This window comes from Ailuropoda melanoleuca, chromosome 2, assembly GCF_002007445.2.
Source record: "Ailuropoda melanoleuca isolate Jingjing chromosome 2, ASM200744v2, whole genome shotgun sequence".
Taxonomy (NCBI): domain Eukaryota; kingdom Metazoa; phylum Chordata; class Mammalia; order Carnivora; family Ursidae; genus Ailuropoda; species Ailuropoda melanoleuca.
The window spans coordinates 64,674,703-64,693,434 of record NC_048219.1 but is presented as its reverse complement, the minus strand read 5'-3'; the positions used below and the strand labels follow the sequence as shown (position 1 = coordinate 64,693,434).

The 18,732-nt window shown below is 39.6% G+C and overlaps 1 protein-coding gene and 1 non-coding gene across 3 annotated transcripts in view; one reads left to right on the top strand and one right to left on the bottom strand.

Moving 5' to 3' along the window:
- The window catches only part of ALG14 (ALG14 UDP-N-acetylglucosaminyltransferase subunit), an 85,724-nt gene that overhangs the window by 50,758 nt on the left and 16,234 nt on the right, over positions 1-18,732 (top strand). The window lies entirely within an intron of this gene.
- Positions 5,102-5,205, bottom strand: LOC117801217. The gene has a single exon (XR_004623747.1). It is a non-coding gene; the product is annotated as a U6 spliceosomal RNA (small nuclear RNA).

The window sequence follows — 18,732 nt, the reverse complement described above, 5'->3', positions numbered from 1 at the left end:
AGATGGGGGCGCCTGGGTGGCTAAGTTGGTTAAACATCCAACTCTTGGATTCCGCTCAGGTCATGATCTCATGGGTCGTGGGATTGAGCTCCGCTTTGGGCTCCCTACTCGGTGGGGTGTCTGCTTCCCACATCTCCCTCTCCCTCTGCCCTCCCCCTGCTCGCTTGCACATGCTCTCTCTCTCAAATAAACAAATAAATAAATCTTAAAAAAAAAAAAAAAAAAGAATTTAGGAGACAGGCATGGCCCCAAGTCCAAGCCTACGAAGGAGGGATCATGTGGACTGGGAACTGAACTGATTTGCCTCAGGTTCAAGCCAGAAACACCAGTGTGATTATTTGGAGGTGTTTTAAATCCCAGGCCATCTTTTGGAGGTGAGAGCAGGTTAATGAGCCATTATCCCATTATTCCTGGCTGCACAGACTACGTAGTGAAGAATATGGCATGAGGTTCAGAAACTGTCAGAATGATTTCAGAGGCAGGAGCAGCAAATGTGCTTCAAAGAACCCAGAACAAATAGCCCTTTAGGTCAGTTTTTAAATCAGTAGCAGATCGGGTACCACAAGTGGAAGCCTGTTTCACAGCCAAACCGTGAACAATCTGAAAAGTCCAGGCTCCCACAGTCTCTGGGGAATAATTAGAACTTGTTCAGTAATTAGCTAATTTGGATTTCTGAGAATGATTCTAAACACAAAATGATAAAAGTTGGGTAAAGTAAACTAACCATTGGTTCATAATCGAATCACATAATTCAGAGATTCATAAAGTTAAAAGTGCTGGAGGGTATTTTTGTTTTTTTGTTTTGTTTTTTTAAGGAAAAGTTATTTAAAAGCAATGCTATTAAAATAAAAATAACTCCTGGCTAAAAATATATGGTAAAACATTTATCTCACTAGGGAACTGAAAAAAGTTAAGTATCCAAGTTGGAGTCTAGCCCTCATTAGAGCGCTAAATTAGTTTTGGAACTCTGAAGTCATTATTTGGTTTCTTTTGTCTGCATAGCCAGTTCAGATTTGGGGGATCGTTTGCTTTATTTGTCGGCAAAACACTGTAAACATCCAGGTTCTGTTTGCTGTGTTTTTATTATAAAGCACAGGAAAATTACTTTCATCAAAAGAAATGAAGGGTTAGAATAAATTGTAAGTAAACAAGAGTTGGGGTCAAGTTCAGATATGGCCTGCTATTTATCCTACACTGGAAAAATGAGACAATTCTCTAGCACACGTATAGCAACCCTAATACTTGTAATGAAAGGGATAGATTCTTCTGGATTGTTTGCTTAATTTTGTTTTGTTGTTTAATAAACAGTGCAGACACAAGAAAGGGTTGAACAATATCTTACCAGATGATACTTTTCCTGTGATATCATTTTTGATCTTTAAGTTTCCTTCCAGCTTTGAGAGTCTTTGATTCTTTTTCTTTTTTTTTTTTTTTAAGGTTTTATTTATTTATTTGATGGAGAGAAAGAGATAGAGTGAGCACAAGCAAGGAGAGCGGGAGAGGGAGAAACAGGCTCCCCGCTGAGCAGAGATCCTGATGTGGGGCTCGATCCCAGGACCCTGGGATCATGATCTGAGCCAAAGGCAGACGCTTAACCAACTGAGCCACCCAGGTGTCCCAAGAGTCTTTGATTCTTGGTTCTAAAGTGACGTACTAGGAAATTCCACCAAAGCAGCGCAGCTTGGAGCAGGCCCAGCTGGCCCTGGTGCATAGATGTTCTCAGGAGGGGAACCCAGTATATGATGATACAGTGTGTGACTAACTTATAGAATATTGCCTGACTAGAGATACCTCAGAACTTCCCCTAACACTGCCAACACACCCTCGGGGACCACCAAATCTGGCATTTGCATGTCTTAGTAACAAATATGGAGAACTAATTATTACTTAATGAGCAACAAAATCTTACTGAGCTCTCTCCTACACTAACATGGTAGCTTACTCTAATAAGAGAAAATGACTATAAAATAGTTCATAAAAGTTTAGTTACAACTCCACTTCTGATTGAGTTTGATGGTATTATTTCCCTAAACTAGAGATTTGGGGTTACTGTGACATTCACCAGAAGATCCAAATCATGTTTACATGAAAGTTCATATGAAACAATAATTAAATTAAGTTGGGTTAAATGTTTTCATTATTTTTACTTTTTATCACTTTTATTCTTTAAAAGTGAAAACTAAAACAGATTTAGTTTTTGAATTTCAATGATAAGGAATGATAGAGAATCTTAATCCTGTTTTATATGGAAGTAATTGGGATCTGTAAGTTTCTAGGCTAATTTAGATGCCCGCACCATCCCTCATTCTTTTCTGAGTGGGTTTTCTGATCATAGTGTGGCCAGATCAGCACACAGTATTCTAAATATATGATCAGAACAATTCCCCTGACTTTATTCAGTTTCTTTGTTTATTTAATGAAGAACTTTGTTTTTATTTCTGCTAGGCCCTGTTGGAATTTGAGTTCTATCTTCCAAATTTGTACAACTTTTCACTAAATATGGAATGATAGTCTGATATTTTTTCGCTTCCAGTCAGCAAGAACTTCCTTTTCTTTGAGAACTTAGAATAGCAAAGAGAACTAACTCATCCTCGTGTTATTTTCCAAATTCATAATATACAAATGAGTGGCTAGTGGCTACCTTAGCTAATAGATAGCTAATAGAAATACCAGTATACGAGCTTGTTTCTTTCTCTCATGTTTTTTAATAGATTTCATTTTTTAGAGCAGTTTTAGGTTTATAGCAAAATTCAGCAGGAGGCACAGAAATTTCCCATGTACACTCTGCCCCTGCACAGGCATAGCTTCTCTCATTATCAGTGTCCCCCACCAGAATGGTACGTTTGTTACAACTGATGAACCTACACTGATACATCATTATCACCCACAGTCCAGAGTTTACATTATCTTTCACTCTTGGTGTTGTACATTGTAGGTTTTGACAAATGTATAATGACATGTATCCAGCATTTTAATGTCATACAGGATAGTTTCACTGCCTTAAACATATGCTGTGCTCTGCTTATTTATACTTAGTCCATATGTACCCATTCTTATGGGTTGTCTTATTTGCATTTCCCAAATGACATATGATGTGGAGCATCTTTTCATATGCTTATTTGCCATCTATCTGTCTTCTTTGATGAAGTGTCTGTTAAGATCTTATGTCCATTTCTTCTTTTAAAAATTTTTTTATTTATTTATGGGAGGGTGGACAGCACTAGCAGGAGGGGCAGAGAAAGAGGGAGAGAGAATCTCAAGCAGACTCCACTGAGCGTGGAGTCTGAAGTGCTTGATCCCAGGACCCCTGAGCTGAAACCAAGAGTCAGATGCTTAACCAACTGCACTACCCAGGCACCACTGGTCCATTTCTTAATTGGTTTGTTCATTTTCGTATTGTTGAGTTTTAAAAGTTTTTTGTATATTTTTGGCCCCCAGTCCTTTACCAGGTAGGTTTTTTGTAAATATTTTTTTCCCAGTCTCTGGCTTCTCTTTTCATTCTCTTGACAATGTCTTTTGAAGAACAGAATTTTTTTATTTTATTGAAGTCATGCTTATCAGTTTTTTCTTTCACGGATCATACCTTTGTTGTTCTCTCTAAAAAGTCACCAACAAACCCAAGGTCACCTAGATTTTCTCCTATGTTATCTTCTAGGAATTTCATAGTTTTGCATTTTACATTTAGGTCTATAATACATTTTGAGTTAGTTATTATGAAGGGTGTAAGATCTGTATCAAGATTCTTTTTTTTTGTATGTAGATATCCAGTTGTTGAAAAGACTGTCTTTGCTCCATTGTGTTGCCTTTGCTCTTTTGTCAGATACCAGTTGACCCTATTTATGCGGCTATATATCTGGCTCTCTGATCTGTTCTTTAATCTATGTGTCTCTTCTTTCACCAATACCACACTGTCTTGATTACTATAGTTTTATAGTAAATCTTGAAGTTGGGTAGTGTTAGGCTTCCAACTTTGTTCTTCTTCAAGATTGTGATGGCTATTCTGTATCTTTTGCCTCTGTATTTATACTTTAAAATTGATTTGTTGATATCCATAAAATAATTTTCTGGGATTTTGACTGGGATTTCTTTGAATCTGTAGATCAGATTGGGAAGAATTGACATCTTGACCATATCAAGTTTTCCTATCCATGAACATGGAATATCTCTCCATTTATTTAGTTCTCCTTTGATTTTGTTCATCAGAGTTTTGTAGTTTTCTTCATATAGACAGTTCTATACATATTTGTTAGATTTATACCTAAGAATTTCATTGTTTGGGTGCTGATATAAATGGTTTTTAATGGTGTTTTTAATGGTTTTAAATGGTGTTTTTAATTTCAAATGTCAGTTCAATAGGAAAGCGATTGACTTTTGTATATTTACCTTATATTCTGTAACCTTGCTATGATCACTTATTCTAGGAATTTTTTTGGTCAGTTGTTTTCAGATATTATACATAGATGATCATGCCATCTGCAAAGACAGTTTTATTTCTTCTCTCTTAATCAGTACACCTTTTACTTCCTTATCTTATTACATTGGCTAGGACTTCTAGTACAGTGCTGAAATGGAGTAATGAAAGGGGCCTTCCTTGCCTTGTTCCTGATTTTAGTGGGAAGACTTCTAGTTTCTCACCATTAAGTATGCTAGCTATAGGTTTTCTGTAGATATTTTTTATCACATTGAGAAAGTTCTTATCCCTACTTTACCAAGAGCTTTTGTCACAAATGGGTTTTGTATTTTGTCAAATGCTTTTTCTCCATCTATTGATATGATCATGTGATATTTCTTCTTTAGCCTGTTAATATGATACATTACATCATTTGGTTTTCGAATGTTAGACAGCTTTGCATGCATGGGATATATCCCACTCAATTTTGGTGTATTGTCATTTTTTAGCATTGTTTGATTTGCTAATATTTCATTGAGGACTTTTGCATCTATCTTCATGAGAGATATTGATCTGTAGTTTTCTTTTCTTGTTATGTCTTTGGTTTTAGTATTAGGGTAATTCTGGTATCATAGAATGAGTTAGGAAGTAGTCCTTCTACTTCTGTCCTCTGAAAGAGATTGCAGAGAATTGGTATAATTTCTTAAAAATAAAAATATGGTATACTTCATGAATTTCCATGTCATCCTTGCACAGGGGCCATACTAATCTCTGTATCATTCCAGTTCTGGCATAGGTGCTGTCAAAGCGAGCACTTTCTCTTTTAAGGAAAAAAAAAAACCACATTTTCAACATTGAAAATGCTCTGAATTTCCCAGTACTACTTTCCACAATCTCTTTTGGCTTTTTTGGATACAACTTCACTGTGTGTATCAATGATAAAGATGGCTGGATTTCAACTTTATACTTTAGTGATTGGAAGATATGTACTACAACAGAGACCAAGACACTGCTTAGGAGCAGGAATGGGGATGATTGAGGACAAGTCTAGGCTGAGTCCTATGTTTCTGATTTGGGTAAATGAGTGAAACGAAGGTTTAGCTTTAGATACATGCTGAATTTCAGCTGCTTTTGGAAGTGGGGACATCCAGCATGCCAGTGGTCATGCTGTTAAAGCTCAGAGAACAATCTGGATTAAAACATTGATTTGGCAACAGTTGAAGGGAAGGGTTATCTAAGAAGATATAAATGTTGGAGCAGCCTTCCTATGTAAAGTCTGTTCCAGAAGATAGAGTTAAAAAGCATTGGGAGGTTGGATCTAGGAGGAAGAAATGTAAAGCCAGGATGGCAGTGAAGGTGCAAGAGAGAATTGGTTATTAGAGGCCCTAACTACAAAATTACTGTCTTTTTTCCTCTTCATGAACATTGAAGGCTCATTCGAAGTTAAGACTTAAGACTTACAAGTTTATTATTACTATTTCTGATTATCTGGCTTAATAATTTCAGATGCCCATTAAAGTCCAGAAACTATGTTTATAGCTTTTTATTTTGGAATCGTTTAAAATTTACACAAAAGTTGCAAAAATAGTAAAGAATTCCTATATATCATTCATCCAGCTTCCACTAGTGTTAGCACCTTACATAACCATAGTACAGTTACCACAACCAAGATATTAACACCACTACACTACTATTAACTAAATTACAGTCTTTATTTGGATTTTACCACTTTTCTCACCATTGTCCTTTTTCTGTTCCAGATCCAACCCAGGATCCTACATTGCAGTTAGTTATCAGAGCTCCTTAGTCCTCTACTTTGTGACATTTCTTTAGTCTTTCCTTGTCTTTCATAACCTTTACTCTTTAGAAAGGTACTAATCAGTTTTGTGCACAAAAAAGGCTACAGTTGTATGATCACATTCTGGGATTCATTCTTACACTATTTAGGATTGAAAGTTTTAGGTTTTCTAAAGACTATTTCATGTTTGTGAAGATCCTGATATTTACATACAGCTGCAATTATTGTGATGTCTTACTTTCACGGGAATCTGTAGTTATTTGGAAATTCCTGTTCCCTCCTTTACTACAAGGAAATGATGTGTCTTCTATCCTATTTAGTACAGCAGTCTCTCTGTCTCCAGTAATGATACATGAAGGATCAGGTGAGGAATAATTTATTGTCTATATAGTTGCTAAGTTAATACATTTTTACTTTATAGGTCATTTTGAAAGCCTTATACAGGTTCCTCAAAATGTCAGACATAGAATTACTATGTGATCCACCCAGTTTCACTCCTGGTATACCCAAAATAATTGAAAGCAGGGACTCAAGCAGATACTTGTACACCAGTGTTCATAGCACATTAGCCAAAAGCTGAAAACAACCCAAGTGTCTGTCAACAAGTAAATGGATAACAAAATGTGGTAGGTACATTAATAGACTATTATTCAGCCATAAAGGAGAATGAATTTCTAATACATGCTACAATATCTATAAACCTTGAAAACATTGTGCTAAATGACATAAGCCAGACAAAAGGAAAATATTGTATAATTACAGTTATAATTCCAATATAATTCAGTTATGTAGTTCTAATAGGCAAATTCATAGAGACAGAAAGTAGAATAGCACCTACCTGGGGCTGGAGGAGGGAGAAAGGGGAGTTATTGTTTCATGAGTACAGAGGGTTTTTTGGTGGTTTGTTTGTTTGTTTGTTTGTTTGTTTGTTTTGGTATGATAAAAAAATTCTGGAAATGGTTAGTAGTGATGGTTGCACAACATGGTAAATGTACTTAATGCCACTGAATTGTACACTTAAAAATGATTAAAAGGGTACATTTTATGTTGTATGTATTTTACAACAATTTTTAAAAAGCCTTAAATAACCATAACTTTCCTGCCCCCCCATTTGTTGGAGTATTTTTTTTAAAAGATTTTATTTTATTTATTCGACAGAGATAGAGACAGCCAGCGAAAGAGGGAACACAAGCAGGGGAAGTGGGAGAGGAAGAAGCAGGCTCATAGCAGAGGAGCCCGATGTGGGGCTCGATCCCATAATGCCGAGATCACGCCCTGAGCCAAAGGCAGATGCTTAACCGCTGTGCCACCCAGGCGCCCCGTTGGAGTATTTTAATCCAATATATATTTATTTCATATTTCACAGATTAGATTTTTTTCTGAGAAACCTTAAATATCATTAATATAGTAAAGCTGACATTGTATTTCATCTATCATTAGAAACTTGAAAAAGTTTTATCTCCGATTTATTTGAATGTGAATAAGATAAATTCTGGTACTGGTGATTAATTAGATGAAGATCAATAATATTAGAAACGTAAGCTTATTCTGACCAGAAGTTCAGTTTACTTATTGGCTTGGGTTTCGTGATGAACATTCATATAAAGTTCAGCTTCTGAATGATCTACCTGCAGAATGTACCATCTCTGTTCATCAACCTTATGACCTTATGCCTCACATTCTCCAGAAGTAAAGAGTGCAGATATGTGCTTAACTGCAGGGACTAGGGACATGCAGATTAATGAGCTTCAGATTTGTCACACAGTTTGCTAGCTTGTTGAGTGTCATGATTGGGAGCCCCATCAGAATAACATGGAAGAGGGGCACCTGGCTTGGACCAAGAAGGGATGAAAAATCTGGAGCCTAGGTGGAATTATTCATATGGTGGGGCTCAAGCTGAGGTTCACTGGGTACACAGGAATACAGGGGCTTTCCACACACACATCAGATCCATGCTTAAGGCAGAAATACTAACTCCAGCTTACAGGCCAAGCCCCTGGAAAGGGTGGTGTACCTGCCATTCTTGGTTAGATTCACTTGGGCCATGGGCAGGGCCCAGTCTGTTAAGAGAAAAATGTCTTCAGACAAGAAATGACTGTAGGATGTCAGTAAGCACACACTATTAGCAAACAAAAATAATTGTTAGTGTCTAACCAGACCCACATTTTCCTTTAATTCTCAAAACAAAAACAAACTAGGGAAAAAAAGGCACTGAGATCAGAACTGTAGTTACAAGTATTAAAAATTCATATTTAACTTGCTTAAACAAACAAAAAATTTCAATATTGACAGTACAGTGATGATTAAGACAGATCGTCGCCTGCTCCCTTCTCCATCCAAATCTCACTGTGTGGAGTGATAACACTTTCTGTTTTGGGGATATTAGGAGATATAGTTATTGTTTCTGGAAATCACATTTAGTTCTAGGCACCACACTTGTAAAAGGCCACTGACAAATTGGAACATGTTCAGAGGAAAATAACCCAGATGGTGAGGGAATATGAAACCAAGCTACATGAGAAACAGTTGGAGGAAGTAGGGAGATTTTAGCTTGAAGAAGAGAAGATTAAACCAGAGTATTACAGAGACCACAGTTTTTAGATTCTGGAAAAGATACTACGTAGGCTAGAGATTTATCATTCTCTACCTACTGGAGCCTCCCAGAACAAGGGCCACTGTAGAGAAGACACAGGAAGAACATCAAAAAGAACTTGATAAAATCAAGGGCCATGCCCAAAGGAATGGCCATCACTGGAGGCAGATCTCAAGCCCCACATCTCTGGAGTTACTCTAACAGAGGATGTCAGTCAGTGCCTGCTCACATTATACTTCCTCCGTGGGTCTTTCCAGATCCCGCACAGCCAATAACATCTCTTTCCCTTGTTCTCCCTTTGTAGTGTTACCTCTCTGAGGTGCTTCCATGATTTGCCGTGTATTTTAGTTCCATTTATATATGTCTATCTTTCACTAGTGATTCTCAACCCTTCCAAAATACTGTATCCTTTATATTACGAATATTTTACAACATGCCCTTTCCTTTCCTGAACTGAAACTCATAGTGAGTATAACCCTCCTCTGCCTCACAGAATTCCAAAAATGCAATATAATGCCCTAGTTGTAATACAGAGGAGAAATACAAAGAAAGTAATTAGCAATCACATTACATGTTTTACAGTATCTCCAGGCCTGACCACACCAGGAGACACAGTCAAGTAGATAGCTTAGAATGTGGAGCCACCGTGATTAGGACAGCCATGTAATGCAGACTGATGCAGGTGCATTGCATTGGTAACTCAAACACGATGAGTGCCTTTGCTGCCTCTCATGTAATTATCTTTTTTTTTTTAATTTATAACTTTTTTATTTTAAAATATCTATAACAGGGGAACCTGGGTGGCTCAGTCGTTTAAGCATCTGACTTTAGCTCAGGTCATGATCTCAGGGTCCTGGGATTAAGCCCCGAGTCAGGCTCCCCACTCAGTGGGGACTCTGCTTCTCCCTCTCTCCCTCTGACCCTCCCCCTGCTTGTGTTCTGTCTCTCTCTCAAATAAATAAAATCTTTAAATATATATATATATATATATATATATATAAAACATAAAATTGACCATTTTAACCATTTTTAAGTAGACAATTCTGCGTCATTAAGTGCATTCACATTGTTGTACGACTGTCACCACTCCCCATCTCCAGAACTTTTTTAACTCCCCCTATTCGTGATGTAATTTTCCTAAATAGCGAACAGCCAGCTCTTGGTTAAGGTCCAAAAAAACCAAAGTGTAGTCTTTGCTCAATTCCCATGGTAGTTCTATTTGGGAACATTCAATGTATATATGAAACATGCAAAAAAATATTTTTTGTCTATGTGAAAGAGAATTAGGTTCTAAACTCAAGTAATTATAAATGGAATATCACCTATATGGGTGTCCAGTGGGACACAGGATAGTGTTTTGCTATATTAAACTGTCCCAAATATTACAGAATGTCTATCCATGGCGCTTGTCCACTAAGCACAAATAGCATCCCCCCGCCCCATCACTGTCACAACCAGAATGATCCTGTTAGTTCCCCAATACATTGTCACCATTAAGAAACAGACTACACAGTGCATAAACTCCAGGAAGGCAAGACCCAGTTCTGTTCTCTTACAACCTCCTTAGTACCTGCGACAAAAGGCACTCAGTGTTTGTTGAAGTTGAGAATGCCGTGGAGAGGATGCCCAGATATCCTTCAAGTGTCTCTAACTCAGCTTTTCTAAAACTGAACTAAGGTGTCATCTTCCTCCTCTCCACCCCCACTCCCAGTCTGTCTTACCTCCATCATTGTCAGTCTTTACAACAACCTAAAACACCAGCAACTATGGACCCCCCTCCCTCACGGCACATATCCAGCCAGTCACCAGATCATTTTGCCTCTGCATTTCCTAACTGGCCTCTATCTCCCCTGCTCCAGCCTCCCTTTATGTCTTCACCCAGGCTATTGTAATAGCCTTGTTTCCCACCCTCCAACTCTCCCCCCTTCAGATACACAGTGAACTCTGGGCACTCCACACACATGCCAGCCTCCATGCTTTGGTTAATATGGCTTCCTATGCCTAGAGGAGTGTTACTTTTTTCATCTAGAAAACTCCACATCAAGCATCAAGACCTGGCTTAAATGTCTCCTCCTGATACCTGAGACAGGATTACTCAGTCTGCGTCTCTGTTCATATCTTTGTTGTGGCATTTCTTGCATTAAACTTTATTTGTCCACATGCCCATGGTCTCTGCCAGACTGAGTTCCTTGAGTAGAAGTTAATTGCTTAGGCTTTGGAGACAATGGCTAGAGTTTGAATGCCACATGATTCAGCAGTTCATGGTCCTGAGCAAAATCCTTGATCTCTTGAAGCCCCAGTTTTCTTATCTGTAAAAGGGGGATAATGTAATGCTTATAACGTATTTAAGATAAAGCTTGAAATGCTAATAACCATTATCATTGGCTTTGTATCTGTCCAGCACCCCCAAGTAAGCATAATAGAGAAGATGCTTACCAGCTGTTTTGAATAAAGAAAAGAAGAGCTGTTGCTATTGTCAATTTCTAGATTTTATTATTTAGTCACAAAAGCGGATGTTCTCTTTGGCAGTTATAGCCAATTTTGTCATGAATAAATTTAACCTTGGAAAATATTTTTTTTGAAAGTGATCTGTTTTCCTCTCTAACTTTTTTAGGTGCTTAAAAAAGTATTCATTCTGAAACGATAATGTACAGACTCCTGGACTTGTCAAGTCCATGTCCACTGTGGAAAACTACATGCCTAGATACTTCTGTGTTTGGGATTTTGACTTCTGTCTTCCAAAATGTGAGGTGCAGGGAATGTCGGCTTCCTCTTATTAACCTGGGATGGTGAAGAAGAGGGAGTGCCACTGGTTTGGTGAGCTGAGCTCAGTAACTCACCTTCAGTTAAAAATATATAGTCTTATTCAGCTTATGGCTCAATTGTTTCCTTGCTTTAAAAAGCTTTTCTTTTATATGTCTCAAGTGCTGCTTGGAATATAAAACTAAATCCTAAATTTTAAAAACTTCCATAGCTAATACTCTGCTAAATGTTTAAAGCCTGACATTTAATCTGTGTGAACTGAAGCTCTCTGATTTCACTGTTTGCAGCTAGTAAATGTCACTCTAAACATTGTTGCTTTCACTCACACTTAAGCCTTTCATCTGCAGTGGGGGCAGTGTGTCAGAGAATTCATTGTGTGCCACTCTAGCAAGGGGAAAAAAAGACTGCCCAGCCTTTAAATAGAGTGAAAAAAACTGCTTGGAAGGCAAAGACGACCCTGTTTTTATATGGTGTTTGTGAACACACAATCCTGACTTCTACCAGATACTCTTAAAAAGCAACTATATTAGCTCAGTCTGAACAGGGTCCCCGCTGAGCTGATACACGGTTGCCAGCCAGACAGCTCCCCACTCTTTTGTGACTGGAGGGGGATGGGAAGGTAGGGGGAAAAGGGTAGGAGATGTTGTCATTACTTTAATTTCCCTATTGCCTGCAGGAGGAATCTTGTCATCTTCTGGCTCCCCAAACTATTTTCAACCTGGGTGTTTTATTTCTTAGTTCCTGAAGGTTACTGGCACACAGATCAGCTCTCACTTTTCATCATCTTGACATGAAATGGAAAATCAGTTTGTGGCTATTTTCATAGCCAGTGATTTACTCCTGTTCTTTTATCAGTCTCCCCTTTATGTTCTTCGTTTGGACATATTTTTATTTCCCGTGTCTGCAGCCTTTTGTTCTGCTGGGATCTCTGTGGCCATTCTTCCTTTGCCTGCCTCCTCCCCAGCCCCCCAAATCCCTGTTGGGCCTTCATCTTCTCTTCGTCCCCAGTGCCTTGCCCTGCCCCTTTTCTGCGCTTGCTGCTTCCTGCTCCGCTGCCCACCTTTCCCCTCCCAATCTGTTACATACCCTGCTGGTGCCACCTTCACTTCTCCTCTGTATCTTCCAGGTCCCTCTTCTTTGTGTACCTACAGGGCTCAATCCGTAGCAGCCTGTGGTTAGAGCCAGCAGCAAGCAGACATGCTGAACTCATCCCTAACCACTGTTGTACACAGATAGATTATCAGCTAAATTCTTAGGCATACATGGGTTTTTATGGTGGTTGATGCCAGTGCTTCCAGTTTTCTGGCAGCCGTACGGAAGCACGAATTGAAACCTGGAAGTAGAACATTCTACAGGAAGCACTCAAGTGGAATTTTAGGAAACCATGGGCTTTTCTATCAGACATAGATTCAAGTTTCTATTCTGTTGCTTATTAGCTTTGTGGCCTTGGACAAATTCATTCATTATTTCACAAATATTTATTGAGTGCCTATTTTGTGCCTGTGTTTAGCTTTTAGGGAGCCAGTTAATAGCCCTCTGTCTTCCCCTTTTATGTTCACAACCATTTGAGAAATATGACATAGGAAGGAAAATACTAGCTTTATCGAGTGATAAAAGCCAGATTGGGGGATGTGGCTTTTATATGTGGCCACTACGGGTTTACTAAATCTTCTCCCCGGAATGAGACTGTGGGCTTGCCTCTCTTTTCTACTCAGCACACAAGCCAGGGTAAAAGGATAGATATGGAAGATGGACAGGCCAGAAGAACGAGTAAAAAAGCCCATGGGCCTGCCAGGGCCAAGCATCCTGAGTCTGTTCTAAATTCACCACCCAGGCAAGCCACTCCTCCTCTGTGGGGGAAAGGTTGGGTGAGAAGACAGAAGAAGACACTTTGCTCTTCCCTCCAGGGAAACAGGAGGGGCGCGTTTTCCCCCTTAGCTGTGAGCATTACACTTCATCAGTGATCACCATAGTAAGCAAAATAAATCTTGCTGGTCTGTTTTTTCACCTATAAAATACAGATAATCATACCTATCTCTTATTGTGGCTGTGGAGACTAAAATGAAATAAGTTACTATTTACAAAGAATATGAGGACCCGTTAACCGTCATTCTTTGGTCAGGACCAGCCTGAAGTAGAATTGGTCATTCAGGGGTCTGATTTGTCTTTGTTGCCCCCTCTCTCTTCTCTTTCTGAGCCCTAATTTGGTCATTTTTTCCCCTCCTCATTCCTGTTTAAAAAAAGTAAATGGGAATACTGTTCCTCAAGCTTTTGATTTCCAGTAAGCACACTGGCCAGATCTTTTCTAATCCTGGCTTATGTGTTTAAAAAAACTCATTAATTTGGACAAAGAAAGCATTTGGAACAATTAAGTCTACTTTAGAACTACAAAACTGGCTGTACCTGAAGGGTCACTAAAGGACAATATGTGGCTACAAACAGGTATTATTACATGGGAAATATGTGCCTTGATTCCGCCTGTTTATTGTTGTTACATTAACTTGAGCGATGCTCATCAGTTTCTCTATTACTGTAGAAAATAATCCAGGTGAGCCTTAAAACCACAGTGATGAAGGAATACAATACAGATAGGGAGTTTTAGGAAAGAACTTTTAGGGTGTTTGGACTTTATGTTGGGGGCAGCAGGAAGCCATTGACGATACGTGATAACGTGATCAGGTTTGTATTTGAGGAAAAAGTCTTGTGGCAGCACTGTGGAGAGTGGGGTGGAGGAGGGGCAAGCCTGGAAAAGCAGGTAGGGGGTCTGAGAGCCAGGTGAGGAGCTCACCCCAGGTAGTGGAGATCAAGGGCAGGGCCAGATTGAAGTGGCTTTAGAAATAGAATTGGCAGGGTTTGGGTGAGAAGGGGAACAGAGAAATATATCAGAAATATTTTAAAGTTAAAATGAAAAGGGAGCGCCTGGGTGACTCAGTCTGTTAATGGTCTGCCTGTGGCTCAGGTCATGATCCCAGGGTCCTGCTCAGCCGGGAGTCTGCTTCTCCCTCTGCCTCTCCCCACTGCTCATGCTCACTTTTTCTTTTTCAAATAAATAAAATCTTAAAATATATATATATATATTTTATGTATACATAAATGTTATATATATATTGTTTTATATGTGTGTGTATATATATGTGTGTGTGTATATATATGTGTGTGTGTGTGTGTGTGTATATATATATATATATACATATATAAAGTTAAAATAAAAAGATTTCAATTGGTAGTGCTGCCACAGGCCCATCCCCAGCAGGATTAGAGAGTTAACATGGGGAGTCTAGCCTGGGAAGACAGTTGGAGCCAAAAGAGAGATGGAGTTGGCCAGTAAGAGGGGGTGGACCACTTCCCCAGGAGGGAGCTGGAGAGGAAACCCCCTGGCAGTCAAAGCTGCAGGGTATGGTATAACACAGGGATTTGCCATCCACTGACTGCAGAGAGGAAGAAAAGGAAAAAGGAAGACAGAAAAAGAAGTAAGTCACTGTGTTAGGGACATTTTGGGGCCACATACTTTCTAGAATGTGAGGATGTTATAGACTCTCCTGCCTCATACACAATTATATATAGCCAACTTTTTCAAAAAACAGATCTAACAAAAGTACTTAATCAGATACTTAGCTAGATATTATTTGTATTGTGAACTATATCTTTATTTTGTGGGTTTTTTAAATTGCTTCTTCTTTTGCCTTAAATTGCCTAGGTTAGAAAGAATTCAGACTCTGGAATAGGCTCTCTCCTTATAGTCTGTTTTTATTGGATGCTACAAGAACTTTTGGATTTTAAAACAAAGATCTAAAAACTGTGAATAAGAAAAGATCAGTGAATACTCTTGGAAAGTGGAAGGGGAGGGAGAAGGGAACGATTTTCTAGCTTTAGAACAGTCCATGATGTTCTTCTCTCAGCCTTTTATATCTATATACTGTCTAAAGGTTTTTACTGATTGCACATGATAGCACTCAGTGCCCCTCATGGTAGAGCATTATTGGGCATATCAGTGGTGAACACAAACTTCTAAGTTTTTATAAGCAATTACATAAGGCAATGAAAAAATATTTCCTCTGTTTAAAGACTAAAACTTTTCTGTTCATTTCAGAGTTTTTAACGGCTCTCAGTATTGGAGTGGATAGTTTTTAACTAATGACATGTTATAGAAAGTTTTTGTTTTTCTCTGTAGAAACAACATACAAAGCCATTGGTTTGGGGGGGGTGTTGTTTTTTTTGAGGTATTTTGTGATGTTAAATGACCTACCACCACTGGAGACCCATAGTGAATCAGCAGTCTCTGCCAGCTCCCCCTAAGACTTTTTTTGTGCACCCATTTTATGCAAAGTACATTAAAGGAGCTGAATGCAGTACCGTGTTTGTAGATTGTAGGCTCCCCGATGGCTCGCTTATCTTCCCAGCCCCCCCCCACCCCGTGCCAAGAAAAATGCCAGCCGTCATTATAATTCCTTATACATGTTAACTCACTTAATCCTTACAACAACCCTATGATTTAGTTACCTGACATTTTCTAGCCTCATTTTGTGGCTAAGAAAACTGGGGCATAAGGGAAAAAATTGACTTGCTGAAAGTTTGATGGCTACTGAGTGGCAGAGATAGGATTCAAACCCAAATAGTTCGAAACTGCAGCATCCACACTGTAATCATTAAACTGTGCTACCCACTCTGCTCAGGACATTACTGTTGAATTTGTGAAAAAAATTTCCCAATAAAGACATACAGGTGAGAGAGCCCAGAGTGATGGGCTAGTGGTAGCTATTAGATCTGCAACAGGGATTTTGACATACTCGATGATAATTAACATCGAATTTAAAGTTAGCATCTGTCACGTGCGTGAGTGCCTTGCTCCAGTTCTCTAGAATTCCCCTTGCCAACATCTTCCCCAACCAAAAATTACCCCGGTTTTGTTTTTGGACCCAGCTCTCTGTTTGAAAGACTCAAGCCACAGTGAGCTGGCAAGGGAGGCCGAATGGGCTGGACAATCAGTGGGGGCAGGAGTCAGGAACAACAATGAAGGAGCGGCATTAAAGGCTGCACGGCGCTTACTCTCCCTGGAAACGCTCTGTCAGACTCAGGAAGTGTGATTTAATCCTGGCGAAGATAATTCCATTTTATACCCTAGAGTGGACCTCTAACAGAATTTTATTTTCAGTCTTGCCCTGGGAAGCTTTAGCAGTAAAGAATTTGGTGTACGTTACTTGCCCTCTTTGCTGGACTGCACAAAATAGGGGTTTATTCTTCTGCCAGCCCACCTCTTTTCCCTTAAAAGGCTCTTAACAGAGGACCTGAGAACCTGCTGCCCCAACAGAAGATGCCTGGACTGGGGCCCAGCAGTGCCCTCAGCAGGGCTTGGGGGAGGAGGAAAGACTGTACTTAAGTCAAAAGAGCCACTGTTGATCTTGAAAGAACATCAGCCATACAGATGACACGAGGATTCTTTTCTCTTTTGGCTCAAGACTCATCTTTTGGTATTTGTTGTGAGGCAACCCTAGGCAGAGAGACTAAAAAAAATAATAGCAAATATGCTTAAGGGACCTGCCGAGTTCTAAGTGCTTTGCAAAACTTACCTTATTCCTTACCATAACCTTACTTGGAAAGCTCTACTTCCGTTCCCGTTTTACAGATGGTGCAATTGAGGCACAGAGAGGTGAAATAATTAGGACAATTCAACAGATAGGAAGTGGCAGAGCCAGGATTCACTCCCAGGCAGTCTGGCTCTAGAGTCGTGCTTTCACCTGGAGTCATGCCCTTTCCCTGAACTGTCAGTTGCTCAAATAGTCCATCTTGTTCACGATTAGACAGAAGCTATTATTGCAAAAAAACAGGGGTTCCATATTTGAATTAGAAAACCTGGAGGTTTGGTATTCTCTCCAGAGTGGTTGAGAATCTCTTCTTTAACAAAATTTGGCTTTTGGTCATATAGGGTGTTTCTCAGATTACCTGCTACATTAAAATCTATTATTACTCCTGCCCTTAAGACGACTCTGGCAGAGCCCCACCACTGAGGCCCTGCTTGTCCAGCCCTCTCCTTCCCAAAGACCCAGGTTGTCATGCCAAAAAGCATGCAGCAGACCATTCCCCCACGTCTGCAGAGATGCTGCTTTGGCGTGAGTGAGATGGGGCACCTTGGTAGCTACGATGACTTTGAGTGGCACAGGATGTGCTGCTTTGCCACTTGCTACCTCCCTATTAATTAATGTCCCTTTCTGTCCTCTCACACCTCAAGTGCCTTCTCTGTATCCTGTCCTTATTCTCAGAATGCTATCAACTAATCCTTTTTAAAGCATTAACCAGTAATTAAGGAGCTAAGTTCTAGTCCTTTAAGATAGGTCTCCTCCCCAGCTACTTGATTTCTAAGAGTCTAGCCAAAAGAGTTCTGTCAGCTCTCTCTGCTAGTAGGAACCTCAGGTTCACCGAAAAGCTCCTCCAGATGAGTTCACCTGGGTTCCTGCCCCCAAGGTGGTCTTGCAGGGTGAGAGAGGGTATGGCCTCTGATGGATCACCAGTAGTCACATCTCCTTCCTTAGCACACACAGACCCCCTTTGAAGGAATAAATAAATGTAGATGGGGTGCCAGTCCTCTTCCTGAAGTATAAAACGGGTTTACAAGCTGTGGTTTCCACCAGAATGTGGGAGCTTGTTTAAAATGCATAGTCCTGGACTCTGGACCCAGAGATTCTGCTTTGGAAAGAATACATTTGGGGCAAGTGCCTCTGGATGAATGTGATGTGGAAGGCTGAGAAATACTAGCATAAAGTCACTTCTCTCCTTGCTGGTTTAAAGCGGTCCTCTCTGAATGGAACTGGGATAAACTCATTGCTTCTCTCAGTTCCTACCAAGGTAGCTGTCTTCTGAGTCTCTAATAGGAGGGAGTCATTAGTGCAATCAAACATACTTAACTAAACTCAGCTAAAGGTTGAAGTCAATAAAAACTTCAAAAAACACCCTGATTTTGACAAACAGTGTCATTCTGCTTCTGCATGTTACTGATGGAGTTAGGTGCACTGTTGCTAGAATTTTGGTCAGTGTGTGGTGTACCACTGCAGGGAAATAACTTATGAATGCCTGAATGCACAGAGTGAAGCACATGTTCTTTGGAGAACCTTGACAGCTTACTCAAGGTGTGGAATCCAAGCTTGGCTGCAGAGTACCGTGTTTAACCCCAGGGTATACAACTACTTAATGCAT